The sequence below is a fragment of the Erinaceus europaeus genome, chromosome 14 (genome assembly GCF_950295315.1).
Source record: "Erinaceus europaeus chromosome 14, mEriEur2.1, whole genome shotgun sequence".
NCBI classification, from domain to species: domain Eukaryota; kingdom Metazoa; phylum Chordata; class Mammalia; order Eulipotyphla; family Erinaceidae; genus Erinaceus; species Erinaceus europaeus.
In genome coordinates, this window is record NC_080175.1 from 43025015 (window position 1) to 43040563 (window position 15549).

A 15549-nucleotide genomic window follows, 5' to 3' on the forward strand; every position below is an offset into this window, starting at 1 on the left:
CTCTGTCACAGGAGTTAGGGGTACCCTGGTGATTGAACCTTACCCAAATAGGGTACCATTCACCCCACTATATTAAATTACAGTATTGCAGTCACTGGGGAGAAATCTCATAGACTGTTCTGGCTAAAGTAAACTATTATTATTTTTAAAACTTATTTCCTTTTGTTGCCCTTGTTGTTTTATTGTAGTTATTATTGTTGTTGTTATTGATGTCATCGTTGTTGGATAGGACAGAAAGAAGTGGAGAGAAGAGGGGAAGACAGGGGGAGAGAAAGATAGACACCTGCAGACCTGCTTCACCACCTATGAAGCTACTCCCCTGCAGGCAGGATGCCAGGGGCTCCAACTGGGATCCTTACGTCAGTCCTTGCGCTTTGTGCCATGTGTGCTTGACCCACTCTGCTACTGCCCAACTCCCTAAAATAAACTCTTTTATATAACTTTATTTACTATTCATGAGAAAGTGAGAGAGCGCTCATAACTGGTACATGCTATGTGAAAGACCAAACTTGGCACCTGATGCTTTTAGGTCCAACACATCAGCCACTGAGTCAACCCTAGGCCACTTAAAATAACATATTTATTAAAAGACAGAGACAGAGAGGCAGAGAGAAAGTGAAAGTGATCACAGCTCAAATATTTCCTTCAATGTTGTTGGGACTGGGTTCGAACCAGCACACTATCCAAGCCTGGAATATCTATGACGAGTGACTTTTTTTTTTTTAAACCAGAGTACTGCTCAGCTCTGGCTAATGGTGGTGTGAGGGATTGAACCTGGGACCTTGGAGTCTCAGGTATGAGAGTCTGCATAACCATTATGCTGTTTCCCCCACCCAAATTCTGGTCTAGAGATCTAAGAGCAACTGCCAACACCACACAGCTTCATTTGTACTGATGCTAATGAAGCCTCAGAAAACCACGCGGTTGGGTGATCAAAATGCACAAGAAAGCACAAACCTCATCACCACACTGAAACAAATGTCTTCTGCCACTCCATCCACCATCTGGTGCCCCTGCCTCGGACAGAGCATTCTCAGGAGAAGACTCAGGTGGCAACAGACTACCTCCAACACGGAATTCAGAAACACTCAGCTTTGATTTCACAGAGATATGTCTTTAGAAACACTGTTGAGCATCATGGGAAAAGCACACACATTGTCCCCCACTGGTCCCGAGTCACATCTTCACAGCCACATACCCCACACATCTCTGTCCCACTACAGTGCCACAGGGGAATGAGACCTGTCAAAAATATCCACGGCACAAGTGAGCCTTCCAGAACATTTTCATTATCAAGTCAAAGGACAAACCAGGCTGGCAGGATGGTACAAGGTGGGGGAGGAGCTTCCCCTAAGGCCACTTGAGGCTTTAATTCGCAAACCACCCTCGTTTCACTCTTCTCATAAACATGTCTCAAAGACGGGGCTTTATGTGCATCCCAGAAATGGATCCAAACACAAACCAGACCCTTGTTTTTCATTTTTAAGTTTATTGGACTGTTACAATACAATGAAGCTGTGAAGCATCTAATTATTTTTTTGCTTATTTAAAAAAATATTTATTTCATTTTCCCTTTTGTTGCCCTTGTTTTATTGTTGTAGTTATTACTGTTGTTGTTATTGATGCCATCGTTGTTGGATAGGACAGAGAAATGGAGAGAGGAGAGGAAGACAAAGAGAGGGAGAGAAAGACACCTGCAGACCTGCTTCACCGCTGTGAAGCAAATACCTTGCAGGTGGAGAGCTGGGGGCTCGAACCGGGTTTCTTAACGCCGGTCTTTGTGCTTTGAGCTGTGTGTTCTTAACCTGCTGCACTACCACCCAACTCCCTTGTTTATTCTTTAGACACACACACAGAGACAGAGAGACAGTGAGACAGAGAGAAAGAGAAAGAGATCACACAGCATTAAAGCTTCCTTCAATGTGGTGAGAGCCAGGTTCAAATCTGTACACACACACTATCCTGGTCACTACCCCTGCCACAAGTTTTTTTCTGCTGGGACCTCATACCTGCATGACTCCACTACTCCCAGTGGACCCTCCCCTCCCTGCCCCCATAGAGGGACAAAGAGAAAAAGAAAGGAAAGACACAACACAGCACTGCACCACCATTTGGGAAGTTTCCATGGGTGCCTCTATGTGACAGCCAAAGGCTTGACCAAGGGCCTCCCAGGCCTGGTAAAGTGTACAGTCTATATGGAGAGATCTTTTGGCTCTTGTATCCTTTTTTTTTTTTTTTTTTGTCTCCAGGGTTATTGCTAGGACTCAGTGCCTGCATTTCCCCCCATTTTTGTTGCCCTCATTGTTACTGTTGCTGCTCTTGTTATTGGATAGGACAGAGAGAAATCGAGAGAGGAAAGTAAGACAGAGGGGGAAAGAAAAACAGATACTTGCAGACCTGTTTCATTGCTTATGAAGCGAGCCACCAGCAGATGGGGAGCTGGGGGTTCGAATTGGGATCCTTATGCCAGTCCTTGTATTTTGTGCCATGTGAGCTTAACCTGCTGTGCTACCATCTGTCTCTCTATTTTTACGGTATTTATTTATTTGGTTTTTGCCTCCGGGGTTATCACTGAGGTTCAGTGTCCACACTACGAATCCACTGCTCCCGAAGGCCATCTTTCTCATTTGTTGCTGTTACTGTTGTTGTTGGATAGGTCAGAAATTGAGAGAGAAGGGAAAGACAGAGGGGGAGAGAAAGACACCTGCAGACCTGCTTCATTGCTTGCAAAGCGACCCCCCTGAAGGTGGGGAGCCAGGGGCTCAAACCAGGATCCTTGTGCCAGTCTGCACTTTGCACTATGTACACTTAACCCCGTGTGCTACCACCCAGCCCTGTGTTTACTTTTTTTTTTTTTTAAACCAGAGAACTGCTTAGCTCTGGCTTATAGTGGTGTGAGGGATTGAACCTGGGACTTTGGAGCCTCATGCATGAGAGTCTCTTTGCATAACCATTATGCTATCTACCCTTGCCTCTATTTACTTATTTTTAACCAGAGCATTGCTCAGCTCTGGTTGATGGTGGTGCTGGGGATTGAACCTGGGACCTTGGAGCCTCAGGGAAAAAAGACTTTTGCAGAACCATTATGCTATCTCTCCAGCCCTATTTACTAAGGTTTCTAAGCTTACATGAAATTACTTCCCTTCTCTGTATAGCCCATTCCCCTAAAATAGTCCTGCCAGCCTGCTCTGTCTGCACCCCCTCTTTCTCACTGGGGAGACCAGTATAAAGGTGTCTGTCTGTGTCTTTCCCACTCCCTCCCCATCCCAGTCTCCACTGATCCTGGGAGATCCCCCTCTGTCCCTGGTAGTGGGTGAAAGACAGAAGATAGAGAGGAGGACAGACACCACAGCACTGCTCCACCATATGTGAAGCTTCCCTCTCTTGTGCATGGTGTTCCCATGGGGCAGCTGGGGTCTTGTCTTAGAGTAGGTGAGTCATATCTTGACCAGTATCTTTAAAAAAAAAAAAAAAAAGCTTGTTTGGAGAGAGAGACCAGAGCACTGCTCCGCATACGTGGTGCTGGGGATGGAACTAAGGCCCTCACACATACAAATCCTGTGCTCTGACGCTGAGCCAGCTCCCCGAATGTGTGGGTAGAGGCTCTGCAGCCCCGAGGTTAGGGGAGGCAATGCCAGCAGTGGGGAGGCAGGCAGCCTCACCTGGCCTCAAAGGCAGAGTGAAGAAGCCCTCCCCTAACCACCAGCCAGGACAGGGAATGATCACTTTTTCAGGTCCAGAGCATCTCAATCACTTTTTGCTCATTATTTTTCCATGTATGTTTTCAATTTAATTCATATCTGTTTTCATTTCATTCCTGTTCCTGTCTTTGGGGTTTAATTTGCTATTATTTTTTTTTCTCACTTTTTAACCACCAAAAGTAAAACATTCTTTCTTTTCTAGTTAAGTGCAACTAGAGCTATAAAAATTGCTTTTATTTTTTGCTTTTCCTTCCATGCTGGGATTTTTGCTTTTCCTTCCATGCCTAGCAATTCCATCCCTCCCAGAAGACTTTTGTTGTTGTTCTGATTTAAGAGAAAAACAGAAAAAAGATGGAAATAGAGAGGAGATACCACAACATTTGTCAATTGTGGTGCTTACTTATAAGTGCTGGGGTTTTGAACTTACATTTAATAGGAAACTACTCAGTCATGAAAAAAGATGATATTGAATCATTCAGGACTAAATGGGTGGAATTGGAGGTATTAAACTAGATGAAACACAAAGAAACAGCAGACAACTACTGAATGGCTTCACTCGTGTAGAATATAGATAACCAAAACAAACTTCAATAATAACTACCACTACTACCAAACTGGCTCTTAGAATCAGGAAGACTCTGGTGGTTATCAGAGCAAGAAAGGGAGGTTGGGGTGGACAGCTAAGGGTTTCTCTTTGGTGTGATGGCATAGGAACTGGGGTGGTGGATGTGGTGAGCTGTATATACATATATGGAAAATTTTGCTCCTGAAATCGTATAATATTGTAAATCAATAAAAAAATTAGGGAATCCCAAGAAATGGCACATTGGATAATGTGCCACAGTGATGCTCTGGTGTTCTCTCTCCTCACTAATAAACAAGTTAATCTTTTTAAAATTAAGAAAATATGTTGCTTTATTTCTAAGAATATACATATATATTATTTATTTATTATTGAATAGAGAGAAATTGAAAGGGGAGGGAGAGATAGAGAAGGAAAGAGACAGAGACATCTGCAGCCCTGCTTCACCACTTGTGAAACTTTCCCCCTGTAGGTGGGGAGCCAAGGGCTTGAACCTGGGTCCTTACACACTGTAATGTGTGCACTTAACTAGGTGAGCCACCACCCGGCCCCTTGTTGCTTCATTTCTACATATTTCAGTGGGATATTCTAACTCGTATTTTGTTTCTGATTTTTAGTTCAATTTCACAGAAGTCAGAGAACACACTCTATGTTGGTTTTTTGCTTTTTTATGTTGAGGCATGTGACATAGCCCTGGCATTTATAAAGTACTTTGTAAATATTCCATGTGTATTATTATAGAATAATCTGCACTCATTTACTGTTGATGCTCAAATTCATTCGTTGCATTGTTAGAGACCAACACATGTTGAACACATGCAAAACTTCTAAGCAAACAGCAAACTGAATGCAGACAGAGAAGAGCAATGATTGGTGGGTAGACTAGAGATTCAGGGACAACTTAACATCTGAAGAATGTATTCAAATATTCTCAATCTTTAGGCAGAGGAAATAGTTCAGTCTGTTAGAGCACCAACTTGCAAGCCTGATGGCCCAGGGAATGCAGGTTCAATCCCTGACATCTCCTTCTGCTAGAGCTGAGCATACTGGTCTTTCTCCTGCTCTTTCCTCTCTAATTCTCACTCTCATAATAAATAAATGACTAAAAAATTTTCTATCCTTACTGACATTCCACCTGTGGTTCTACTATTACTCAGGAAATGTGCAAAGAATCCAAATTATAGTTGTGAACTGGTGACATCATCTTTAAAATTTTTTAAATGTATCTATTATTTTTCCCCTTTTGTTGCCCTTGTTGTTTTTATCTATTTTATTTATTTATTTATTTATGGTTAGAGACAGAAATTGAGAGAAGAGGAGGAGAAGGTAGAGAAGGAAAGAGACAGACACCTACAGCCCTGGTTCACCACTCGTGAAACTTTTCCCCTGTAGGTGGGGACCAGGAGCTTGAACCTGTGCCCTTATGTGCTGTAATATATGCACTTAACCAGGCACAACCCTGCCTGGCCCCATGACATCATGTTTTACTTAACAGATTTTAAAACTGAGCAGGGCCAGGTGATGGTGCACCTGGTTGAGTGCACACATTACAGTGTGCAAGGACCTGGATTCTAGCCCCCAGCTCCCCACCTGCAGGAGGATTGCTTCACATTTTGTGAAGCAGGTCTGCAGGTATCTCTCTGTCTCCCTCCCTCTCAATCTCCCCCTCCTCCTCTCTCAATTTCTCTCTGTCCAATCAAATAAAAATGAAAAATGGCCTCCAGGAGCAGGCCAAGAATATTACTTCCTCTAGGTTGAGGTTTCATTGCTTTATTTAAAAATATTTTTTGCTTAAATTTTTTCTGAGTTCGGGCTGGGGACATAGCATAATGGTTATGCAAAAGACTTTAGTGCCTGAGGCTCTGAGGTCCCAGGTTCAACCCCCAGCCAGTGCTCTAGTCTTTTTCCTGTATCTCTCTTTCTCACTCTTATTAAAATAAAAATATCTTAAAAATAAATAAATAAATAAAATTTATTTTTAAAAAATTCTGAGTTCTTATCTGTAAAATGTCTTCTATCGGGAGCTGGGTGGTGGTGCAGCGGATTAAGCGTACATGGCGCAAAGTGCAGGGACCAGTGTAAGGATACCGGTTCGAGCCCCCAGCTCCCCACCTGCAGGGGGGTCACTTCACAGGTGGTGAAGCAGGTCTGCAGGTGTCTGTCTTTCTCTCCTCTCTATCTTCCTCTCCTCTCTCCAGTTCTGTCTGTCCTATCCAACAACAATAGCAGTAACAACAGTAACAAAAACAAGGGCAACAAAAGGGAAAAAAAATTAAATAAAAAATATCTCTTCTATCAACATCACTAAAAAAGTAGGATAATCTTTTATTTTTATTGAAATGTTTAGTACATTTGTAATAACTAAATTATTGATATGAGTGGGTCCCCAGTCTATTTATTTGTCCTTTACCCTTCCTTTCTTGCCTTCTGTAAAATTAATCAAGTATTATTCCATCTTTTATCTTCATTTGGTCTGAGCTATACTTCCCCCCTTTCGTCATTATTCACTGTGGTTTTACAGAGCAAGTCAGGCCAAGCAGCAGTCACACTTACTTGTCACGTGATACAGAGCAATCTGTGTAACTATAAACACTACTAAGCAACTGAGATTCTTTCCTGTTCCTCATAGTTACTCTCTTCTGATTGTACCTCCATCCAAGAAGAACTTATTTCTAGTACTTCTTGTCAAGTGACAGTGTCAGTTCACTGGTGTGGTGCACCAAAGTAAAAGACGGAGGAGTGGGGGCGCTCAGGTCCTGGAACATGATGGCAGAGGAGGACCTAGTGGGGGTTGTATTGTTATGTGGAAATGTTATGCATGTTCAAACTATTGTATTTATTTATTTATTTATTTATTTATTTATTTATTCCCTTTTGTTGTCCTTGTTGTTTTATTGTTGTAGTTATTGTTGTTATTGATGTCATTGTTGTTGGATAGGACAGAGAGAAATGGAGAGAGAAGACAGAGGGGGAGAGAAAGATAGACACCTGCAGACCTGCTTTACCGCCTGTGAAGCGACTCCTTTGCAGGTGGGGACCCAGGGGCTTGAACCGGAATCCTTATGCCGGTCCTTGCACTTTGCATCACCTGCGCTTAACCTGCTGTGCCACTGCCTGACTCCCAAACTACTGTATTTTACTATCAACTGTAAACCACTAATCCCCCAATAAAGAATTAAAAAACTGTCAGTCCCATTGGCTGATAATGATGTTCTCTATAAACAGAGGTTCAAATTTGGCTACATTTTCTCAGCACTTCAAAGACATCATCTGTTGTCTTCAACCTTTTGTAGTTTCTGATTCTCTGAAAGTAAGTATCTTTTTCAATTTCTCTTTCTGCCTTTCATTCTCAATACTTGGACTATGAACGCTCAGATATTTCTGTTACTGATGTATTTTGGATAGGAATAAGCACAAGACACGTTCTGCACAGCAGGTTGATCTGGCCATTCTGTGGACAGCTGTCCCCTTCACACCTGAAGAGCAATACCATATGATGGCATGTCAAACACACTGTGGCTGGGTTTCTGTCCGCAGAACTTTCCAGAAGGTACAGGCTCAGAGATAGTGGCATCTCTCCACACGGCCCCCTCTCCTGTTCTGTCCCCACAAGCCATGAATCATCTATGATCCTGGTGAATCCAAACCTCACAGCTGCCAGCTGAAGCTGCAGCTGTCCTTCCTGCCCACGGCCTATGCAGTGGAAGCCTTCACTGGGGTCCAGGAATGACTGCCTTAAAGGCGCACACTGATGCCGAGCCCAACTCCCTGTGGCTGTCCTCAGCCCTGCATGGCTTTGTCAGCACTCCGAGACTACCTGGCCCTAGCACTGAGCCAGACAAGGGAGAGTGGTCAGCACTGGTCCCAGTGCACCTGAGCCACTGGCTCCAAAACTGTACACATCCAGGTATGTGTGTCGGTGGGGTGTTTTCCATGTGGGATCCTCAATTGACTTGGGGTACTTTCTGGGGCTGAGTCCATTCAGACCTTCAGTCAGACACTGGATACCCTGAAGACCGGGTGCCAGCTCCTATGAGGCGGTGACCTAGGAGAGATAGATAAGTCAGAGGCCAGGATATAGCAAATCAAGGCTTTCAGAGCAGAAAAGGGGTGCCACTCCTACTCACCAGGTCCCTGTCCAGCCACCACAAGGGACAGCCTGTCACACATCTGGAAAGGAAGTTTATAATTAATCTTCAATGAACAGACATGAGAAACCCACATGAACGGCACCAGCACCTCCCACCCAACCATCTGCCGGGAAGGGTTGTGTGAGAATGGAGTTCCATTTCTTTAACAGCCCACACTTTGTGGGAGGCAGTTCTTAACATACACTTTCCTTCAAGGGAAAGAAGCAACAGTGGACCTGACTGGCCAATCCCTAGTTTCAGGTTCTGGTAAATTTAACACCGGGCTTTATAAGCAAATATGCCTTTCCTTTTGGGGGAGGGGGCTGGCAAGCCTTAGAAACTTAATGTGGCGCTGGGAGTGAACTGAGGGCCTCACATATATGCAGCACCACCATGTGGCTGTCATGGCCCAATTCTCTGTGTGATTAGAGAGGAGAGGAAAGAGGGAGAGAGATCAAAGCACTGCTCCACTTTCCATGCAATTTTCTTTCATGCTGCCCCTGGTGCTTCTGTGTGGTGTCAGGGGTCAAGTCCAGGGCCTTGAACATGAAGTAAGGTGTGCATTCTACCAGCTGAGCTATCTCCTGGTCCCCTCAGAAAATATTTTATTTTAAATATAAAAGCCTATGTTTAGGGAGATAGCTCTGTGTTAGCACAGTACTTGTATGCCTGAAGCCCCCAGTTCAATCTTTTATTAAGATTTATTTATTATGAAGAGAGAAAGAAAAGGGGGAGGAGGTCAAAACATTGCCAAGCTCTAGAATAATAATAATAAAAAAAAACCTCATTTATGGAGCTGGGTGGTGGCACAACTGGTAGAGCTCTCATGTTACCATGCACAAGGACACACACGTCACAAGCCCCTGGTCCCCACCCATAGGTGGAAAGCTTTGTAAGGGGTGTAGTAGTACTGCAAGTGTCTCTCTCTCTTAAAGTTTTTCTTTCTTATTTATTTTACTTATTATTTGACAGAGACAGAGAGAAACTGAGAGGGGAGAAGGGAGATAGAAAGGGAGAGAGACAGAGGAATATTTGTAGTCCTGCTACACCACTCATGAAGCTTTCCCCCTGCATGTGGGGACCAGGGGCTTGAACCTGGGTCCTTGTGCACTGTAATGTGTGCATTTAACCAGGTGCACCACTGCCTGGATCTTCTCTCTCCCTTTCTATCTCTCCTTTCTCAATTTCTGTCTCCATCCAAAATACATAAATCCATTTTTTTTTTTTTTGCCTCCAGGGTTATCACTGGGGCTTGGTGCTTGCACTACAAATCCACTGCTCCTGGAAGCCATTTTTCCCCTTTTTGTTGCCCTTGTTGTTTATTGTTGTTGTTATTATTATTATTATTGCTGTCATTATTGTTGGATAGGACAGAGAGAAATAGAGAGAGAAGGGGAAGACAGAGAGGGGGAGAGAAAGACAGACACCTGCAGACCTGCTTCACCGCCTGCGAAGTGACCCCCCTGCAGGTGGGGAGCTGGGGGCTCGAACCAGGATCCTTACACCAGTCTTTGCGCTTCGTGCCATGTGTACTTAACCTGCTGCACTACCACCTGGCCCGTAATTTTCAGAGCCTCAGGCATTAAAGTCTTTTTGCAGAACCATTATGCTGTCTCTCTACCTTTGCTCTGGTTTATTTTTATTTATTTGCTCTGGTTTATAGTGGTGCTGGGGACCTGGGCACTTCAAGATTCAGGTAAAAAATGTGGTACATTACCTGGTGTTATCTTCCTGGACTTCCTAACAAATCCCTCTTTACACATAAAGTGTGACAACAGGTGGTAGCACACCTGGTAAAGCGCAGGTGTCACCACGCACAAGGACCCAGATTCTGTACCCACCTACAGGGGGAAGCCTCACAAGCAGTAAAACAGTGCTACAGGTTGGTCTTTCTCTCCCTCTTTATCTCTTCCTTCCCTATCATTTTTTTTTCTTTTTGTTTTAACCAGAGCACTGTTCAGCTCTAGTTTACGGTGGTGCAGGGGATTGAATCTGGGACTTTGAAGCCTCAGGCATGAGAGTCTCTTTGCATAACCATTATGCTATCTACCCCGCCCTTCTCTCTTTCTGTATACAAAATAAATAAATAAAAATATTGAAGACAGTAATAGGTGACAACTGGAGAGGTGGTGTAGTGTCAGAGCACAGGGCTTGCATACACAGGGTCCCGAGTTTGATCCCCAGTATCCACCACCGCATATGCCAGAGTCAAGCTCTGGTTCTATCTCTGCTTCTCTCTCTCTGCTTAATAAAGCAACCTTGTAAATAAATAAATAAATACATGTATAAGCCATTTTAACTAGACATGACGTGCTGGTGTGAGAAGCAGCTGACTTGGCTGATCTTAGGCAGTTTCTCCTCTACCTGGTGTGTGAGGAGGAGAGGCCTAGAACCAGCAACTGGGGTGTCTCCACAGCCCCTGAGAGGAGAGGACACAGTTAGGGCTGTGGTCTAAATGGGCACTGGGTGGTGCTGTGGAGATATAATGGTCCTCATAACTCTTTAGTATTATTACTATTATTATTTAAATATTTATTTATTATTGAGAGTGTGGTGAGAGGGGGGACTGTGGGGGGTTCGAACCCAGGACCTCAGGCTTCTAAGTCCTGGGCTATAGCGACTGCACCACCTCCCAGGCCACCCCTCTCATCTCTTACCTGGGTGGAGGAGAGTGCATCCTGGATGGCATTCAGGTGGAGGGGAGGCATTTCTGTGCTGTGAGCAGTTTCCCCCACTCCCCTCATGACTGCTTACGCAGGTAGCGAGTCTCGGCAGTGGGGTCTGAGTCCTGAAGGTGTTTCTTCACCATCCTCATGGGAGGGTGGCACTGCCAGGAGACAGGTGGGTCCTCTGGAGGTGGTGTATCCAGTAATCCATCACATCGCCCCAAATGCTGAGGAGTGGGGGGAAGGGGTCTCTCTTTCCCAGCAGAGAAGGTTCTGGCACATGAATCAAGTGACACCCCCAGCCTGGAGGAGTCTCTTCCCTGAGTAATGGTCACACGGCCATCAGAAGCCTGAGCACAAGAAGTCAATTGCAGAGTCTGGTGCAATCTGTCATCATGCAATGGCCACTGATTCTTTATTTTTTTTTTAATAAGTAATTTTCTATCAAAAGTTTTGTTTTGGGGTCAGGCTTCGGACAGTTGAGAGCATAAGTTACCATGTGCAAGGACCCAGGTTCAAGCCCCAGGTCCCCACCTGCAGGAGGGAAGCTTTATGCGTGATGAAGCAGTGCTGCAGGTCTGTCTCTCTCTCCCCCGCCCCCCCACCTTTTTTCACTCTGTATAAGAAAAAGGAAAAAAAGAAACAAGGTTACTGGGAGCAGAGGAATATAGCCCTGGCCAAATATTTACTTTATTGGTTTCATAGGAAATGAAAGGAGAGAGATTCACCTAAGAGAGAAACCTGAGCACTACTCTACATGTGGTGTCGGGGCTTGAACCAGGAGCCTCAAGCACGCAAAGCCTATGCTCCACTAACTTGAGCAGTTTCTCCAGCCACTCAGTTGCCCCTTCCTCCTTCCCTCCCTCCCTTCCTTCCTGTCTGTCTTAATGTATTTAATATGTTGCTCTATTATATGAGAGAACATTTCACATAAGACACACAGAGATAATCAGAGCATCCATCACTCTAGTCCGTGTGGTGCTAGGGATGGAACCAGGATCTTACCTCGGGCACGCAAGACATTCTACAGTGGGGTTGTTTCCCCAGGCACTTGGCTCATTTTTGAACCACAGTAAGGAAATCTTTTTTTCTCTACCAGGGTTATCACTGGAGCTCAGTGCCTATACAATGAATAATGTTCCTGGTGGCCAATTTTTTTTCTTTTTCTTTTTATTATTTGATAGGACAGAGAGAAATTGAGAGAGGAGGATGAATTAGAGAGGGAAAAAGAAAGATGCCTACAGCACGGCTTCACCACTTGTGAAGCTTCCTGGCTGCAGGTGGGGATTGGGGGCTTGAAGGAAATGTTCTTTAGGCCACAATCTGCATGCCCATGCAGAGCCTCCAGGGAGAGACAGCCCGTCCAGAATGCTTAGCGAAAGCATGGACTATGACACATACAGTGAGAGACACATGGAAAGGAGTGCAGGGCTGTATGACTAATGGGTCATTTAGGACACTGGGGTGACCCCACAGCCCAGCTGGGGTGCAGGCCTTCTGTGCACAAGCAGGTAGCTTCATCTTTATGTCCTGAAATCCTTGCTTTTTGTTTGTTTTTTGCTTCACTACCTCGGGTTGACTTTCTCAGATGGAGGGAGAGAGGGAGACGGGTTGGCACCTGGGCCTGGTGAGAAGCAAGCACCCTCCAGGGTGAGTAATCTTGCAGGTCCAAAATCCACGTTTTTATTTTTATTTTTTTATTTTCCCTTTTGTAGCCCTTGTTTTTATTGTTGTTGTAGTTATTGTTATTGATATTGTCGTTGTTAGGACAGAGAGAAATGGAGAGAGGAGGGGAAGACAGAGAGTGGGGGAGAAAGACAAACACCTGCAGACCTGCTTCACCACCTGTGAAGTGACCTCCCCTGCAGGTGGGGAGCCGGGGGCTCGAACCAGGATCCTTATGCTGGTCCCTGTGTTTCGTACCACGTGCGCTTAACCCACTGCGCTACCGCCCGACTCCCCAAAATCCACGTTTTTATGGCCTTTTTCTCCCTTCCTTCCTTCCTTCCTTCCTTCCTTCCTTCCTTCCTTCCTTCCTTCCTTCCTTCCTTCCTTTTCTTCTGCACAGTGTCACCACTCTTAGTGGACTGTTGTTTTTTTCCCCTCTTTTAACTTCAGACAAAGAACAGAGAGAGAGAATGGAGAGACATCATAGCACTGCTCCACCACCCATGAAGCCTCCCCTGGTACAGGTGCTCCCAAGTGCTGGGGGCGGGATCCTGGGTCCTTGTGCTCTACCACGTAAGTGGCCTCCTGGTCCCTCCTTAGATATTTCTTGAGCACAGGAAAGTAACACATATATGAATCTCCAGACATACAAAATACAGCTCATCAACATAGGCATGTTTTAAAGCACAAATTGTGCTTTTAATCCTTTGTATTCAGTCAACAGTGACTTTTTTATATTATTTATTTTTATTATTGGATAGAGATAGAGAGAAATTGAGAAGGGAGGGGGAGGTAGAGAGGGAGAGAGACAGAGAAATGTCTGTAGCACTGCTTCACCACTTGTGAAGCTCTCCCCCTGTAGGTGGGGACCTGGGACTTGAACCTGAGTCCTTGTGCACTGTAATATGTGTGCTTAACCAGGTGCTCCACCACCTGGCCCCAACAATGACTGTTAAGAGGTAGTACACAAATCTACTTCTGGAAAGGTAACAGTAAAAGAGGATCAAGGTAAACAGATTTAAGAAAGAAAGTTGTCTTACAGAGGGAGCAGTAAAAGACAATGACCCAGTAATGAAACCAGCTGCAGAATTTAAGATGTCAATGCTAACAGGACTAGGAAAATTAGGAATTTCAGTTTTCCTAGAAGGTTCCAGAACCACCCAGAAAGGACCTGAGTACTAGCTGCTTGCTCATTAATGCTTATACACTACCTGCACAGTTAATGTTTCTCCTAACTGGGGTGGGAACCTGCAACTTGAACTGATTTCTCTTGTAAAAAAAGAACATTTATGGGTGGAGGAGATAGCATAATGGTCATGCAAACAGACTCTCATGCCTGAGGCTCCAAAGTCCCAGGTTCAATCCCTCACACTACCATAAACCAGAGCTGAGCAGTGCTCTGGTGTTTCTCTCTCTCTCTCTCTCTCTGCATCTCTTTCAAAAGTAAAATAAATTAAATATTTTAAAAAAGAAAAAAGAACATTTTTACAACCATGGGACTCCTCTCCCAGGGACCAGGCAGAATTGGGACAGGGTTTGGGAACCTCACACTGTAAAGCTGCACCCTCAAACATCACACCTTTCCCCTCACTTTCGAAATATGAGCCATGTCTGCTGGGAATGTGGGTCCCACAAGCACCCCAATATTGCAAGAAGGGAAGGCTTGGCCTCCAGCCAAAAAGCAGATCCAGTCCACAGTGGATAGTAAGGCAGTCCCTCACCCCAACAGAAGCCAGATACCCATACCTAGATTATTCTGTGCTCAGAACCCACTTGAGCTGAGAGGTGTCCTGCTCTCTAAGTTGGGGTGTCTCATCCACAGCCAGAGGCAGGGAGGAGCATGATAGCACCCCATTTGAGGCTGCTGTTTCCTTTTTCAAAGGTGTATTGAGAACCCTGCTCACCAAGTCGACAGTCTCAAGCCGCACATGACAACCACCACCCAGAGGACCTGGGACGCACACTCACTGCCTCAGATGAGGCGAGAATATGTGCCCTCTAGTCCCCAGGCCCACCCTGATGCTCCCAGCAGCCAAAACAGCCAGGCGGGAGCTGAGTCCTGTGCTGTGGCCCTGATGCTGTCACTGGTCCTCCTGAGACCTACAGACTACATGTGGCTCTTCCACGGGTGGCCCTGCCCCAGTGTGAATAAGCAGGAAGCACCAGACCATGAGCTCTCAGTCTCAGCACCACTCAGCACAGCTGAGTGCAGGTGGCAAAGACTGGGAGCAGGCGCCTATGAGGACACAGCCCAGCTGCCCTAATCGCTCAGTGGCTGTCCGCAAGGAGAGGATGCCTGCCCCATGACAGGTGACAAGACCACCAAATTTTTTACTATGTGTGCTTAACCCAGTGCACCACTGCGCAGCAGACCACCAAATTTGGAGGGGAGGAAATGGTGGTGCATCTAATTAAGTGCACACATTACCATGTGTAAGGACACAGGTTCAAGTCCCGCTCTCTACCTTCAGGGCAAAAGCTTTATGGGTGGTAGAATATGGCTGTAGGTATCTCTGTCTCTCATTCTCCCTCTCTAACCCCCTTTCCCTTCCATTTCTCTCTGTCCTACAAATTACATGAAGTTAAAAAATATTTTTTAAAAAGCTGCCCAGAAATAGGCAGTTCTGAAGGCAACTCATGTGGGGTGGGAGGCAAGCCACATGATTACACAACTAGGCCACCCAGCACACAGGCCCTAGAAGGCAAAGATCCTGCCAGCTTCTCAGTCCCCCCATAAGATAAATGTGGGGGATTTCACATATTAAAAGCAAGGAAGTTCAGAGGCTGGGTAGGTGGTGCAC

General features: G+C 45.3%; 1 protein-coding gene and 1 long non-coding RNA gene across 3 annotated transcripts in view; both read right to left on the reverse strand.

Moving 5' to 3' along the window:
* The window catches only part of ZBTB46 (zinc finger and BTB domain containing 46), a 63232-nt gene that overhangs the window by 6972 nt on the left and 40711 nt on the right, over nucleotides 1–15549 (reverse strand). The window lies entirely within an intron of this gene.
* Nucleotides 5013–11194, reverse strand: LOC132532786 (uncharacterized). Its single transcript, XR_009544711.1, has 3 exons — nucleotides 11072–11194; nucleotides 8412–8454; nucleotides 5013–8329 (listed from the first exon to the last, which is right to left on the reverse strand). It is a non-coding gene; the product is annotated as an uncharacterized LOC132532786 (long non-coding RNA).